The sequence below is a fragment of the Zeugodacus cucurbitae genome, chromosome 6 (assembly GCF_028554725.1).
Source record: "Zeugodacus cucurbitae isolate PBARC_wt_2022May chromosome 6, idZeuCucr1.2, whole genome shotgun sequence".
NCBI lineage: Eukaryota > Metazoa > Arthropoda > Insecta > Diptera > Tephritidae > Zeugodacus > Zeugodacus cucurbitae.
Window position 1 is genome coordinate 44,464,833 of NC_071671.1, and position 14,808 is coordinate 44,479,640.

Genomic DNA, 14,808 nt, shown 5'->3' on the forward strand with positions numbered 1-14,808 from the left:
TTACCTCTTACATAAGCTATCCTATCAGATATTGCGTAGTTCACCAAAAGTCAAAGGACAGCAAAGAATTTTTAGATTTAATTAAAACACACACACAAAAACCAAACTACATTACAACATGGTAAAAAAGGCAACTGAGTTAAACTGCTTTTACACACTGCCTAGAGCAATCAATTGTGGAACGAGATACTTTTAGAGCTCACTCAACTGAGAAAACAATCCAAATGAAGAAGGAAAATATTTAAGAAAAATGTCTACAAAAAACATATGTACAATACAACAACATATAGATATACAGTTTATGAGGGAAATGGCGAAATGATGCCAACAACAACAAGTAAGGAAGGGCTAAGTTCAGGTGTCACCGAACATTTTATACTCTCGCAATTTATTTATTTAAATTTATTAATATTACGCCTAATTTTATCCAAATATTCGTCATATATATGGTATACAGTTCATTGAAAGTTTGAAATCCCTAAGATTAAATATATGAGAGATAGATGAAGTTATCACCCAACTCATTGTTAGCACGAAGACATATTATTAGAAGAAATAGAATATTCCCTTAAATTTATTCAAAATATCTGAGAGACTTAACTATAATTTCGGTAAAAAAAATTGTTAGAAGCACTGTGGACCGATTTCGATTTTTAGAAGGACGATGTCACTCTTTAAATACAGTATTTTTGCAAAGTTCGGTTCCGATATCTTCACTAATACTCACTTTATATATTGTAAAGTAAACTATTCAGACCGACTTCAAAGTTCTGGTATATGGGAAGTGGGCGTGGTTGTGAACCGATTTGGACTATTTTCGCAACATATCATTGGGAATCTAGGAAGACATTATGAACTGAATTTCATTGAAATTGGTCGAGTAGTTTCGGAGATATGGTTTTTAACCCATAAGTGGGCGTAAGCAATCCCATATAAATTTTGTATACCATTTTGTGTGCAGCACTTCTGTACCATTTTTATAATGAAATTTAAGGCTTCTGATAGTTTTCCTTGCTGAATTAAAGCATTTGTAGTAGTTTTTAACATTACCTTCGTATGGGAGGTGGGCGTGGTTATAATCAGATTTCCTCCACTTTTGGGAGTACCTTGGTAGTACCTAAAGAAACGACTCTAGAACGTTTCCTTGCTATAGCTTTAGTAGTTTGCGAGATATGTACAAAAAACTTAGTAGGGGGCAGGGCCGCCCCCACTTTCCCAAAAAAATTACATCCACATATGCCCATTCATAGTGCGATCCTTAATACCAAATTTTACTTCAATAGCTTTATTTATGGCTGAGTTATAGGTCTTTATATGTTTCGGGTTATTGCCATTTTGTGGGCATGGCAGTGGTCCGATTACGCCCATCTTCGAACATAACCTTCTTATGGTACCAAGAAATACATCTTTCAAGTTTCATCAAGATATCTAAATCTTTTTACTTACTTTACTCATCGCCCTGATCACTTTGGTATATATTTGGTTAAGTTTTAGGACTTACAAACAACCGTTATGTGAACAAAACTATAATACTCTTAGTAACTTTGTTGCGAGAGTATAAAGCTAAAACAAACAATGAGTGTAAAAATTTGAACTTAGAAAGAAAATGAAGCAAGTGAATGAATGAAAAGTAAACTTTGCAAGGATAAGCCTATGCGGCATACACATACACATACTCTACTCAAACTCATACTTATACTTAAACTCATACCTATTTGCCTCGAGTATGTAGCAGAAGAGTAAAGACATACATATTAATGGTATGAGTTTCCACCCGAGCAAATCCACGCTGTTGACCTTAGAAGCCACGCATACAAGCACATAAGCAACGAACATAAAATTTTCGGTTAGTTTAGTACATGCACACATGAACTCACACTCCCAGCTATACTTGAAAAACTAACAACATACTCAGCTTCGCCGGTTGTATATAGATCCATATTAAATACGCTTACGCTTTCCGTTATGTCTTCATAGGCCCGACGCTTATTTGCAGCTGTGAAATCGTGTTAATGTTGCTCTGTGTCTACTCTTACAAGCTTTTTGACACACATCCGAAGATACATACATATATGTATATAAATATGTAATTGCGCTTACATTGTTATGTAAACTTTTCAAAAATCTTTGTTGTTGTTGTTGAACTTTTGTCAAGTTGGGTTCCGGCAGGATGCTTGACTGGACTAAGTAATTTACAAAGCTACACATGTTGCATATTCACATATTTTTTTCTCGCACAGACTTTTTAGGCATATTTTCAAATGCAAAGCGCTTACGCAATGTGATAGCAACACTGTATCACAAAGTGGATTATGATGACACAAAACTATGATTTTAAGGCAGAAAAAAATGAAATAACTTTCCATGAACTTTCTACTTCACTCATTGTGTGTGATTTTTTGTGGGAAGAAAACAACAAATCTCTTACAAATTAAGATGAAAGTAAAATGTTGTGGCAACTAATACGAGTAAAGTCGGTAAAATTGAGTTTGACATGAAAGGGGGCAGTATAGCTGAAAAGTAATTTATTTTGACTAAAGTATACAAATACAATGTAATTTTCACTTTTAACAAGTTTCGGATAAGAAGGACTTAAAGTCAAACACAATGCGTAGTAGAGATCATAGTTAACACACAATTTCACCCACATATACGACATAAAGTCCATTAGAAAACAAAAATTAGTATATGGAGGCTGGGTAACTCATGAACGGATTTCAACTATTTTGCCACATATTTCACATATCAACCGCTATAATATGGTGTAAATTCCAATGAAAGTTTGATACCCCAAATATTAGGTATATGGGAACTAGGGATTTACTCATGGATTCATGAAATTTAAAGTTTCTGTTGTTTTTCCTTACTCAATTAAAATTTTTTTAGTAGTTTGAAACATTACCTTTGTATGGGAAGTAGGTGTGGTTATAATCCGATTTCTATAAGGAAAAAAATATAGCAACTTTGTTGCGAGAATATAAAAATCCCACCGGATGTTTGAAAAATCTAATATATATGGTAGCTTGGGAGATTTATTAATCGATTTTACTCATTTTTCCCACAGAGACACATAATTAGAAGGCATTTCTATAAAATAATAATATTAATGGTAAAAAATTAGCCATATTGAGGTCTTCACGTGCGACATAGGGGTGATGTATACCTCCAATGCAATATTTATGCAAAGTTTTATTCCGATATCTTCAATGGTGATTATTTATTATCAGATGGAATCGAAAAAAATAATGTATTATAATGGAGATAATTGAGAACTGATTTCGCCCATTTTCCATGCGACATAACATTTTAATAACAGTAGCAGTGTAGTTTCTGAGATATGGTTTTTGACCCAAAAAGGGTCGACGCCACAACCAATTTCAACGGATCGTACCATAAGGAAAAATGTGTTAGATGAGTTGGGTTGAGTGAACATGCTTTAAGGTGGTTTGTATTGCACCTTTGCGTTATATTCCCACAACATTCTGTATCACGTTGCCGTGATTGACTCAGCTTTATCTGACCAAGTACTGTCTAACCCTGTTTTTCGCCTTTTTCATCTAAAGATCTGAATTCCATATAAATGAAATAAATACAGTGCCACAAATTCACTACCACCGCTTTCAATATTCAGTGATGCATGAGATATGCTCAAGACTTCTGTATTTGTATATAAACATACTAATATTTTGAGTATGGCTCAAATTTTTAATTTTTTTAAATGAGGGTATGGTTGACCCAACGTTATCCTTCCAGAAAACACTGAACTTACATAAAATTTACTTGTATTTCTTGACACCACATTTGCCAATCAAAGATAACAAGAGCTGTTTTTGGAAAAATATAGAACGCACTTTTCATTTTCACAATAATTTTGCATTGCAGTCAATATATTTACAATTACAAAGAAACTACAGCACCAACCTTTACCATCCAATCCTCCACTCCCTTTTCGGAGTGTCATATAAGTTGTGTCCTTCACGTCTATTATTTGACAATTGTTATTGCTGCTGGTCATTGTTACTTTGCTGTTTTGATTTTAGCGGCCAGGACAATACTTCACAATGACACAACAATCAAAAAAACAACAACAAAAGTCAAATTACAGCGAATGTCTTGGAAATAAACGAAATGAAACGAGCTTAAGTAGGAAGACTGTGGCAAACGTGAGTGCCAACAAGAGCAGCCAATTTCGAGATTTATGAGTCTACGTACAATATAATACTGCCAGAGAAAACAAGGAAAATTCTTGTGAAATAACAGAAATTCTAAGGAACAACTGAATACTTTAGAGAGAGAAATGACAGCATAAAGAATAAAAGAAATTTTTCAAAAAACACCAAACCAAACCGAGTATACACGCTTTTGGCCAAAACCTTCAATTTTGTCAGGGTTTTGAAGTTTAGACCGGTATTTTCTTAAAAAACTTTTAAAGTTAAATCTGAACCTAAACATTAGATACAGTAGCATTAGATATCCAATCGATCTGCTATTATAAGTCTGAACAAAAGAAGAAACTATAGAAAATGAAAATAAAACCGGACATAACCTAAGGGAAAGCCTCTCATACAACAACTATTTGAAAAAGTTTTAAGTCCTAACTTCTATTCGTAAGGGTAATTCTTCAAAATATTCTTTAAAGAAAATTATTGTACAAGTAAGAGTATTTATAAGAGAGTACTGAAAAATCCAATTCCATATCATTTGTTGAGGGATTATTTGAAAATTTAAGTTATTTAATTTCGTAGTCCCGACAGAATATTTATAGAATATTTGTAAGGAATGTCAACTGTACGTGGCCGGATACTAATCTAGATACATATAGTTAATTAGACCCCAATGGTAATTGAACAAATAAAGTCATTTACACTGAACAACACTCGGCTGGGTATTGGACCAAAGCATTTTTTCGAGAGATTGAGTCACAAGTAAAAAAGTAAATTTTCCGCTTTTTGAAGTTAGAGTCCAATATGGAATTTTTTTGCCATCTATTTTCGAAAATTTAGTTATTGGAAAACAGGCTATATGAAAATATGGATACAATTAACAAGAATATGGATATAATCTACAAGTTCGTCTTTATTCAGTGGTGTATAACATTTTTCGATTAAGCATATAAAACCGATGCTATAAGGGGTCAAAGTTGGATTTTCAAAAAACAAAAAAACTGATGTGAACAGTGAGTATGATTAAAGGTATCTTAATCATAGATTGTTCTGGAAATTTTCACAAAAGTGAAGTGTAGTGAAAGAAGTTTTCGAGGAGTGGTTTGCACACGAGTGTAGCTCATTAAAGATAATACAATTTTGGGCCTGAAATCAAAGCAAGATTCTTGATAGTGACTAAGTTTATATTTTAATTTGTAAGTATTAAGCCAATCTCATCAATTCAATTCATTCAATAGCATCTCCACTTTATTAGGAACATTTTTGTAAGAAGGCGTAATTGCTCCATCATTATTCAGCATGCATTAGACACCTGCATTATGTAACACTATCTATTCCCTGCTGGGTTGAAACAAACATTAACTGAAGGTCCTTTGTGTGCAACATGTTGCAAATGAATGTTATTTTACAAACCATTGAAATTGGCACTCAGACTATATATATTTTATTAGATATATAGATATAGTCTTGTAACTTACACTCAATGTCTAACTGCGGCGCTTCGTCCACTTAACATTGTTGTTGGTTTGTTGCATAACATAAAATTGATTTTATTTGCTAAAAGTGCCGCAGCACTGGCGGCGAAGGCGAAAACGAAGGCAATAACAGTCAACAATACATGCAACAGTTTGTGTGGCAATAAAGGAGCCAACAAAAAAGAGAGTTGTTGTGGCAGCGAATGCAATGCTGCTCGTTATTATTATAACGGTAAAATTGTAATGGAAATGTAAAAGTGTTTGAAAAGGGAACAACAACAGCAATAACGGTTGTCGAGTGAAGACAATTAAAATATTTTCGTAATTTTTTCTTCAAATACTGAGTGTGCGTGTCTGTTGTAGCGCCAGCAAGTGTTGTTTGAAGTGTGCAGTGTTGCATGTTATGTAAAACGCTCGAGTGCCTTGACAACGGCAAATGTTAAGTGAATATGTCAATATTGTCATAAACTATAGCAGCGCTTGAGTGATTCACTTTCACACAACAGACTGTTATAATGTCAATGCAAATGTTATTTGCACTCACAATCACAATTATTTAATAAATCTGAAATAATGTTTACACAAAGTTGAGTGTATTACTAAGTTAAACGTCTGATTTTAATTTTTACACTCTCGCAACAAAGTTGCAAAGAGAGCATTATAGTTCTGTTCACATAACGGTTGTATGTAACACCCAAAACTAAACGAGTAGACTAGAGTTATATATACCCAAGTTATGAGGGAGAAGAGTGGAGTTCAAATGCGGATGTCTGTCTGTCCGTCCATGCAAGCTGTAACTTGAGTAAAAATTTAGATATCTTGATAAAACTTGGTACACGCGTTTCTTGCCACCATAGGAAGGCTGCTTTCGGTAGATGGGCGAAATCGGACCACTGCCATGCCCACAAAATTCCGAAATCCGAAAAAAATATTAAGAGCAATAACTAAGCCATAAATGAAATTTGGTACCAGGGATCGAACTAGAAAGGGGAATATTTTGATGTAATTTTTTTTGAAAAGTGGGCGTAGCCCAGCCCCCTATTAAGTTTTTTAAGTTAAAGCTATATCAACTAAACTCTCTAGAGTCGTTATTTAGCCATTTCCTTATACAGTCTAAAAATTGATGAAATCTGATTATAACCACGTCTACTTCCCATACAAAGATTTTGTTGAAAGCTAGTCAAAATATATTAATTGAGTAAGGAAAACACCAGAAACCTTAAATTTCATGGTCCGTGGCTCCGCCCACTTATGGGTCAAAACCATATCTCTGGAAACGCTCGACCAATTTCAACGAAATTCGATTTGAACCATTTCCTTGGCATCCCAATTCTAAATATTGAAAATGGGGAAAATCCAATTATTTCCCATATACCACAATTTTGAAGTCCAATTGATTCGTTCACTTTACAATATATAAGTTAAGCACCAGTAAAGATATCGGAACAAAACTTTGCACAAATACTTTATTTCTAGTGTAGCATAAAAATCACCGAAATCGGACTATAACTTTTCAGGGGCCCAGTAATCGGACATGAGGACCTCAAAGCATTCGTTTAATCGAAAATACCGACAAATCTGTCAAATATTCAAATGAAATTCGAAGAAGACGTGTTTCTTCTAATTGTTCGCCTCTGTACCAAAATTGGACAAAATAGGACCAACATTTCCTCTAGCCCCCATTTACCAGCTCTACGGATTTTCAAACTTCCGGCGGACATATTGATATGTCGGTTAATATGTCTATGTCTGAACAAAATTAATTAATCATATAATCTTGGCTATGCTGTAGCTTGGTGGTGAAAATAGGTGAAATCAGTCAGGCATTACCCCAATAAATATAATGAATTGTATGTGTAATCTTAATAACATTACATAAATAAATCGAGAGTATATAATGCTCGTTTACGCCCGAACTCAGGCCTTCCTTACTTGATTTAAGTATTTTTATACCCTGAACAGGGTATATTAAGTTTGTCACGAAGTTTGTAACGCCCAGAAGGAAGCTTCGGAGGCCCTATACAGTATATATGTATATAAATGATCAGTATGTTGAACTGAGTCGATTTAGCCATGTCCGTCTGTCTGTCTGTCTGTCTGTATATATATGAACTAGTCCTTCAGTTTTTAAGATATCGTTTTGAAATTTTGCAGATGGTATTTTCTCTTCAAGAAAATTGTTCAGATCGGTTCACTATAGCATATAGCTGCCATACAAACGGAACGATCGGAATCAAGGGCTTGTATGGAAAACTTTCGCATTTGACGTGGTATGTTCACGAAATTTGACATGGATTACTGCTTAAGGTAATAATATAATCTCCGAAGAAATTGTTCAGATCGGTTAACTATATAACCTTAATGTTTCTAGCAAACAACCCGGCTAACAAGAATTAGTAAAAAGTTCTCTTCTTTTACTTACTTGTTTTATACAACTTTATATATACAAGCAATATATTTATTGCAAATAAAGACACTTTCCCTACAAATTTAAAAGTTTGTCTGCAGATTTGTCAAGCCAATAACGAGTTCGTCGTAGTGATATAATTTTCCGGAGTAAAGATGTCACTTTGCTCAATCAAATATAACAGAAAATTTCTCAAATTTAAGAGAATTAGATGATTGGAGTGATTAGAGAAACGGGTCGTCTAATTGCTGGTTAAATTGTTCTATAATTGCACTAGTCCTTGCCGATTTCTTGTTTGTTTCCAATGATTTCAATTGATATCACAACATTTGAGAAATCTGTAAACAGAGCAAGAAGTATATTAATAAATATGCAAACTATAGGGAAGAATAAAACAAAGATTTCACAAATATAGTTTAAGGGATTATTTTAAAATTTTTATAATTATTACAATGAAAAATTAAGATTCTATGCTCCTACCAGCAAAGAATAAAATCTTTAATATATCTATTTATTGAAACATAATAACTTTGAAAACGATGAAGTTCCTGAGAAATCAGCTATTCAAACAGGTTCCAAATGAAAAGTCAACAACCAATTAGTAGGTTATATCACTATCTAATAAAAAAGTAATCTTAAAATCCATTGTGAAGGTTGTCCCTTCCGCCTTTTTGTCTTTTGAATTTTGCGGCTATGTATAAAGCGCTACAGAGCTCGTATCTGGCAATACTATACATCTTTGAAAGGTCTTGACATGACCGAAAATCGGCGCTATGCACGCTATTTTAAAGGTTCCCTTTGTTAAAGACAAATCCGCTAGAGAAACGTTACGTAAGATTAATAGTGTTTTGGGGGATGGTACTTTATCACTTCGAACTGCGAAGGAATGGTTTCGACTTTTCGGAGCGGGTGAAAACGACACCATGGCAGACCTGTGACGACGAATACCGATCAAATCAAGGTAAACATCGAGTTAGACCGGCATGTGGCATCTCGTGACGATCCTGGGAGTTAGTCACTAAACCATTTTAAACCATCTGCAGAAAGCTGGATACACAAAAAAGCTTGATGTTTGAGTGCTGCTGATACGGAACGAACTCGACCCATTTTCGAAGCGGATGGTGACTGGCGACTAAAAATGGATCTTCTTCTTCTTAACTGGCGTAGAAACCGCTTACGCGGTTATAGCCGAGTCCACAACAGTGCGCCACGCATCTCTCCTTTTGGCGGTTTGGCGCCAATTGGTAATACCAAGTGAAGACAGGTCCTTCTCCACCTGGTCCTTCCACCGGAGTGGAGGTCTCCCTCTTCCTCGGCTTCCACCAGCGGGTACTGCATCGAAAACTTTCAGAGCTGGGGCACTTTCATCCATTCGAACAACATGACCCAGCCAGCGTAGCCGCTGTCTTTTTATTCGCTGGACTATGTCTATGTCGTCGAACAACACATACAGCTCATCATTCCATCTTCTGCGGTATTCGCCGTTGCCAATGTTTAAGGGACCGTAAATCTTCCGCAAAACCTTTCTCTCGAAAACTCCTAGTGCCGTCTCATCGGATGTTGACACCGTCCACGCTTCTGCACCATTAAGTAGGACAGCAATGATGAGGGACTTGTAGAGTTTAGTTTTTGTTCGTCGAGAGAGGACTTTACTTTTCAATTGCCTACTCAGTCCATAGTAGCACCTGTTGGCAAGAGTGATTCTGCGTTGGATTTCAAGGCTGACATTATTATCGGTGTTAATGTTGGTTCCTAGGTATACGAAATTATCTACAACTTCAAAGTTATGACTGTCAACAGTGACGTGGGAGCCAAGACGCGAATGCGCTGACTGTTTGTTTGATGACAGGAGATATTTCGTCTTGTCCTCGTTCACCACCAGACCCATTCGCTTCGCTTCCTTATCCAGGCGGGAAAAAGCAGAACTAACGGCGCGGGTGTTGTTTCCGATGATATCAATATCATCGGCGTACGCCAGGAGCTGTACACTCTTGTAGAAGATTGTACCTTCTCTATTTAGCTCTGCAGCTCTTATAATTTTCTCCAGCATCAAGTTAAAGAAGTCGCACGATAGCGAGTCACCTTGTCTGAAACCTCGTTTGGTATCGAACGGCTCGGAGAGGTCCTTCCCGATCCTGACGGAGCTTTTGGTGTTGCTCAACGTCAACTTACACAGCCGTATTAGTTTTGCGGGGATACCAAATTCAGACATCGCGGCATAAAGGCAGCTCCTTTTCGTGCTGTCGAAAGCAGCTTTAAAGTCGACAAATAGATGGTGTGTGTCGATCCTTTTTTCACGGGTCTTCTCCAAGATTTGGCGCATGGTGAATATCTGGTCAGTTGTTGATTTTCCAGGTCTAAAGCCACACTGATAAGGTCCAATCAGTTTGTTGACGGTGGGCTTTAGTCTTTCACACAGTACGCTCGATAGAACCTTATAAGCGATGTTAAGGAGGCTTATCCCACGATAGTTGGCGCAGATTGTGGGGTCTCCCTTTTTGTGGATTGGGCAGAGTACACTGAGATTCCAATCGTCGGGCATGCTTTCTTCCGACCTTATTTCGCAAAGAAGCTGATGCATGCACCTTATCACCTCTTCGCCGCCGTATTTGAATAGCTCGGCCGGCAATCCATCGGCCCCCGCCGCCTTGTTGTTCTTCAAGCGGGTAATTGCTATTCTAATTTCTTCACGGTCGGGCAATGGAACATCTGTTCCATCGTCGTCGATTGGGGAATCGGGTTCGCCATCTCCTGGTGTTGTACTTTCACTGCCATTCAGCAGGCTGGAGAAGTGTTCCCTCCACAAACACAGTATACTCTGGTCATCAACCACTAGATCACCGCTGGGGGTCCTACAGGAGTGTGCTCCGGTCTTGAAACCTTCAGTTAGTCGCCGGATCTTTTCGTAAAATTTTCGAGCATTACCCCTGTCGGCCAGCTTGTCAAGCTCTTCATACTCACGCATTTCTGCCTCTTTCTTTCTTTTTCTGCAAATGCGTCTCGCTTCCCTCTTCAGCTCTCGGTATCTTTCCCATCCCGCTCGTGTTGCGGTCGATCGCAACATTGCGAGGTAGGCAGTCTGTTTTCTCTCCACTGCGAGACGACAATCCTCATCATACCAGCTGTTTTTTTGGCTTTTCCGAAAGCCAATGGTTTCGGTTGCAGCTGTACGTAAGGAGTTTGATATGCCGTCCCACAGCTCCCTTATACCGAGATGCTGATGAGTGCTCTCAGAGAGCAGGAGTGCAAGTCGAGTAGAAAATCGTTCGGCTGTCGGTTGTGATTGCAGCTTCTCGATGTCGAACCTTCCTTGTGTTTGTTGACGTGTGCGCTTTTCTACACAGAGGCGGGTGCGTATCTTAGCTGCTACAAGATAGTGGTCCGAGTCGATGTTGGGACCACGAAGCGTACGCACATCAAAAACACTGGAGACATGTCGTCCATCTATCACAACATGATCGATCTGGTTGCGAGTGATTCGATCCGGGGACAGCCAAGTAGCTTGATGGATTTTCTTATGCTGGAATCTAGTGCTACAGATGACCATATTTCGGGCCCCGGCGAAGTCGATCAGCCTCAGACCGTTTGGTGATGTTTCGTCATGGAGGCTGAATTTTCCGACTGTTGTGCCAAAGACACCTTCTTTACCCACCCTAGCGTTGAAATCGCCAAGCACGATTTTGACATCGTGGCGGGGGCAGCGCTCATAGGTACGTTCTAGGCGCTCATAGAAGGTATCTTTGGTCACATCGTCCTTCTCTTCCGTCGGGGCGTGGGCGCAAATCAGCGATATGTTGAAGAACCTCGCTTTGATGCGGATTGTGGCTAGACGTTCATCCACCGGAGTGAATGCCAGGACTCGACGACGGAGTCTCTCTCCCACCACGAATCCCACACCGAATTTGCGCTCCTTTATATGGCCGCTGTAGTAGATGTCACAAGGACCCACCTTCTTCCGTCCTTGTCCCGTCCATCGCATTTCTTGGATTGCGGTGATGTCAGCCTTTACTCTTACGAGGACATCAACCAGCTGGGCAGAGGCACCTTCCCAATTAAGGGTCCGGACATTCCAGGTGCATGCCCTTAAATCATAGTCCTTTATACGTTTGCCGTGGTCGTCATCAAAAGGGGGGTTTCTCATCCGAGGCCTGTGTTTCCTATTCACTGGTTATTCGTTTTTATGTGGTGGGTCCCAAGCCCTACGCACAACCGCATAAGCGGGATTCGCCTTCTCACTTTAGCTCGCTTCCAGACGGATGTCTGTTGGCTACCCAGAGGATACTTGGTCTAAGACCGGAAGTTGTGAGCTGCTTGAGCCACATGTAAAAGAATCGTTCCTGGCCACTCCCAAGTGAATGGCAGTCAGAAACTTTCCTCACTTACGTGAACTTCTACATATGACTCCATCCTCCTAAAAATGGATCACATACGACATTATCAAGCGAAAGCAGTCGTGGTCGAAGGCCGGTGAATCGTCTGAAACAGTGGCCAAGCCGGGATTGACAGCCAGGAAGGATTTACTGTGTGTTTGGTGGGATTGGAAAGGAATCATCCACTATGAGCTTCTCCCATATGGCCAGACGTTTAATTCCACCATCTACTGAAATTCTTTTATATCACAATTTCCGACAACAAAATTCTCGGGAAATCGTCATTGTTCAACGTGGTCTACCGTTACCCATGAAAACGAATTGCAGTATATTTTTGCCACCTTCGTTAAAGGAGAGTAAACACTATTCGTTGTAGGGCTAGAGCTGATTGGTACTACAGCTAAACCTCTCGCTTGAATTCATGTATCGGGCAACTTGTTAATATATATAGTTTCAAAGAAAAACAATTTTTTAGCAAATTTTCCATGGAAGGCTATACCACAATTCCATAAATCTACTAAGATCAATAGTACTGAAAAAATTGTATTAAAACGTTGATTGGTCTTTTATTTCGAAATAGTTCTGCGTCTCAGCATTCAACTGAGGTTTGAGGGCAGGAATGTTACTGGAGTCAGTTCTAAAGAGAGGTCAAAAAGGTGAGGTGGAAACATCCCAATAGTTTCTCCTTCACTGTCCAACTTTTGCAAAATTAAAGTTGAAACATTTCGGTAGCAATAACTTCGGCGAACCAGGTGAGTTGGTTGATGTTAGCTGCCTGCAGGAATTTGTGACAGACTCAAAGAAATTTCTCAATATTTGAGAATTACTGGTGGTTTTAATGAGTCTCTGTGGATACTTCATTAAAATCCTTCAAATTCCCTAAAAAATATGGTAGTGGTGGAAGAAATTTGAAGCCCAGTTCGATCAATTTAATAATCGGTTTCGTTGATATAATTTAATAATCGGTTTCGTCGATTTATAATAGTTGATATAATATATTGTTTCGGTATGAGCTGGCGTACTAAAAACTTTGTACAGAGCTATAGCTTGTTCAACAATTTTTTCTGATATCTGTAAAAAGTCGGTTATCTCGATCAACATAACTTTGCCGTCATCCAAAATCATTTTTTGGATCTTTAGATGTTTTGGACTGTCATTGCATATTTTTGACGTCAACAGTGTTTTCAAAAGACCTATACAAATCTAAAAATTCGACTAATTAATCGTAGCGCAAAGATCGTATAATAGTCATCAACTATTCTGATTTGGACGTGCTATAAAATATTCTAGACATTTTGCTGAACTCCTGTTTCTATTTGGATGTATCTTTTCTAAGATCTCTGACAAATATTAGTAAATATAACTTTTAAGTCGTCTCCGAGTATTCGCAGTATTTGTTATAGGAAGACAGTCAGATAACAAAAGAGCTCGACGATTTAATCTTAAAGGACTCCCGACTTCAATAATTTTTATTTACGTTTTGGAAAATGTTAGTATTTATATAAAATAATATTGAGCTATAAAATGCTAAAGCTTACTAAATACTAAAATAATGACCACTGGTCCTATTATACTGCACATTACTATATGAAATAAAGTTTAATTGCAATTTTTCTACAATATAAGGTCATTTCCTGTTATGAAATCAAAGCGAACAACAACAACAATGCTATGTACATTATTCTCTAGCTAAATAAACGAGATGTATATGTGTATGTATGTCTGCTTGTAACAGAGAGGTGTCAAATAACAGGCACACTTTGTCCGTGTCATTGCTGCTCTTACAAGATAAATATAAAACTACACATTAATTCAACAGAAATCACGTACAAATGCGCATACAAGCACGAAAACTAGTTAAAGGAGAAACGGAAAATAAGTTCGCAAAAAAATTGTATTTTTTAGCTATGTGTTCAGAGCTTAGAGCTACAGTGGAACTCAATTTCACGCATTGCAACAAATGTGTTGTCATTCATTGACGCTGTGTCGCAGTGTTGTAGTCTGCTAAGAGCATAGCAACAAATTTTAATGAAATCATAGATATCCTGAGACACACACACATGGAAGTGTAAAGCAAGTGACATTGTAGACACACGCACACATGCTCACAGAGGGGTTTGAGAAATATGAAAACGCCACAGGTGAACTTGAGACGTGTGTTTGTAGTTGTATATGACTGCAAGTTGAGCTTACACATACTAAGCACTCAGCAAGGCGGAAATCCCCATTAGTAAGCAGCAGTGATGGGTACACATATACATATATATTTGTATATGCATGTGTGTTTGTGTGTGCCCTCAGTCATTGCTGCAGTTAAGAGCGTTTATATTCATTCACACCAATCTCTATATATATATACACACGTTACGTATGTGACGACAACAATGCAAGCA

The 14,808-nt window shown here is 37.8% G+C and overlaps 1 protein-coding gene across 6 annotated transcripts in view; it reads right to left on the minus strand.

Moving 5' to 3' along the window:
• Positions 1-14,808, minus strand: part of LOC105209807 (transient receptor potential cation channel trpm) — a 217,511-nt gene that overhangs the window by 144,998 nt on the left and 57,705 nt on the right. For 5 of the 6 annotated variants that reach the window (XM_054233947.1, XM_054233946.1, XM_054233945.1 and 2 more), the window contains one exon: positions 8,120-8,383. The exons of the other annotated variant lie outside the window; for it this stretch is intronic. The gene's annotated coding sequence lies outside the window, so the exon portion shown is untranslated. The remainder of the gene's footprint in view (positions 1-8,119; positions 8,384-14,808) is intronic. 6 annotated transcript variants of the gene reach the window in all.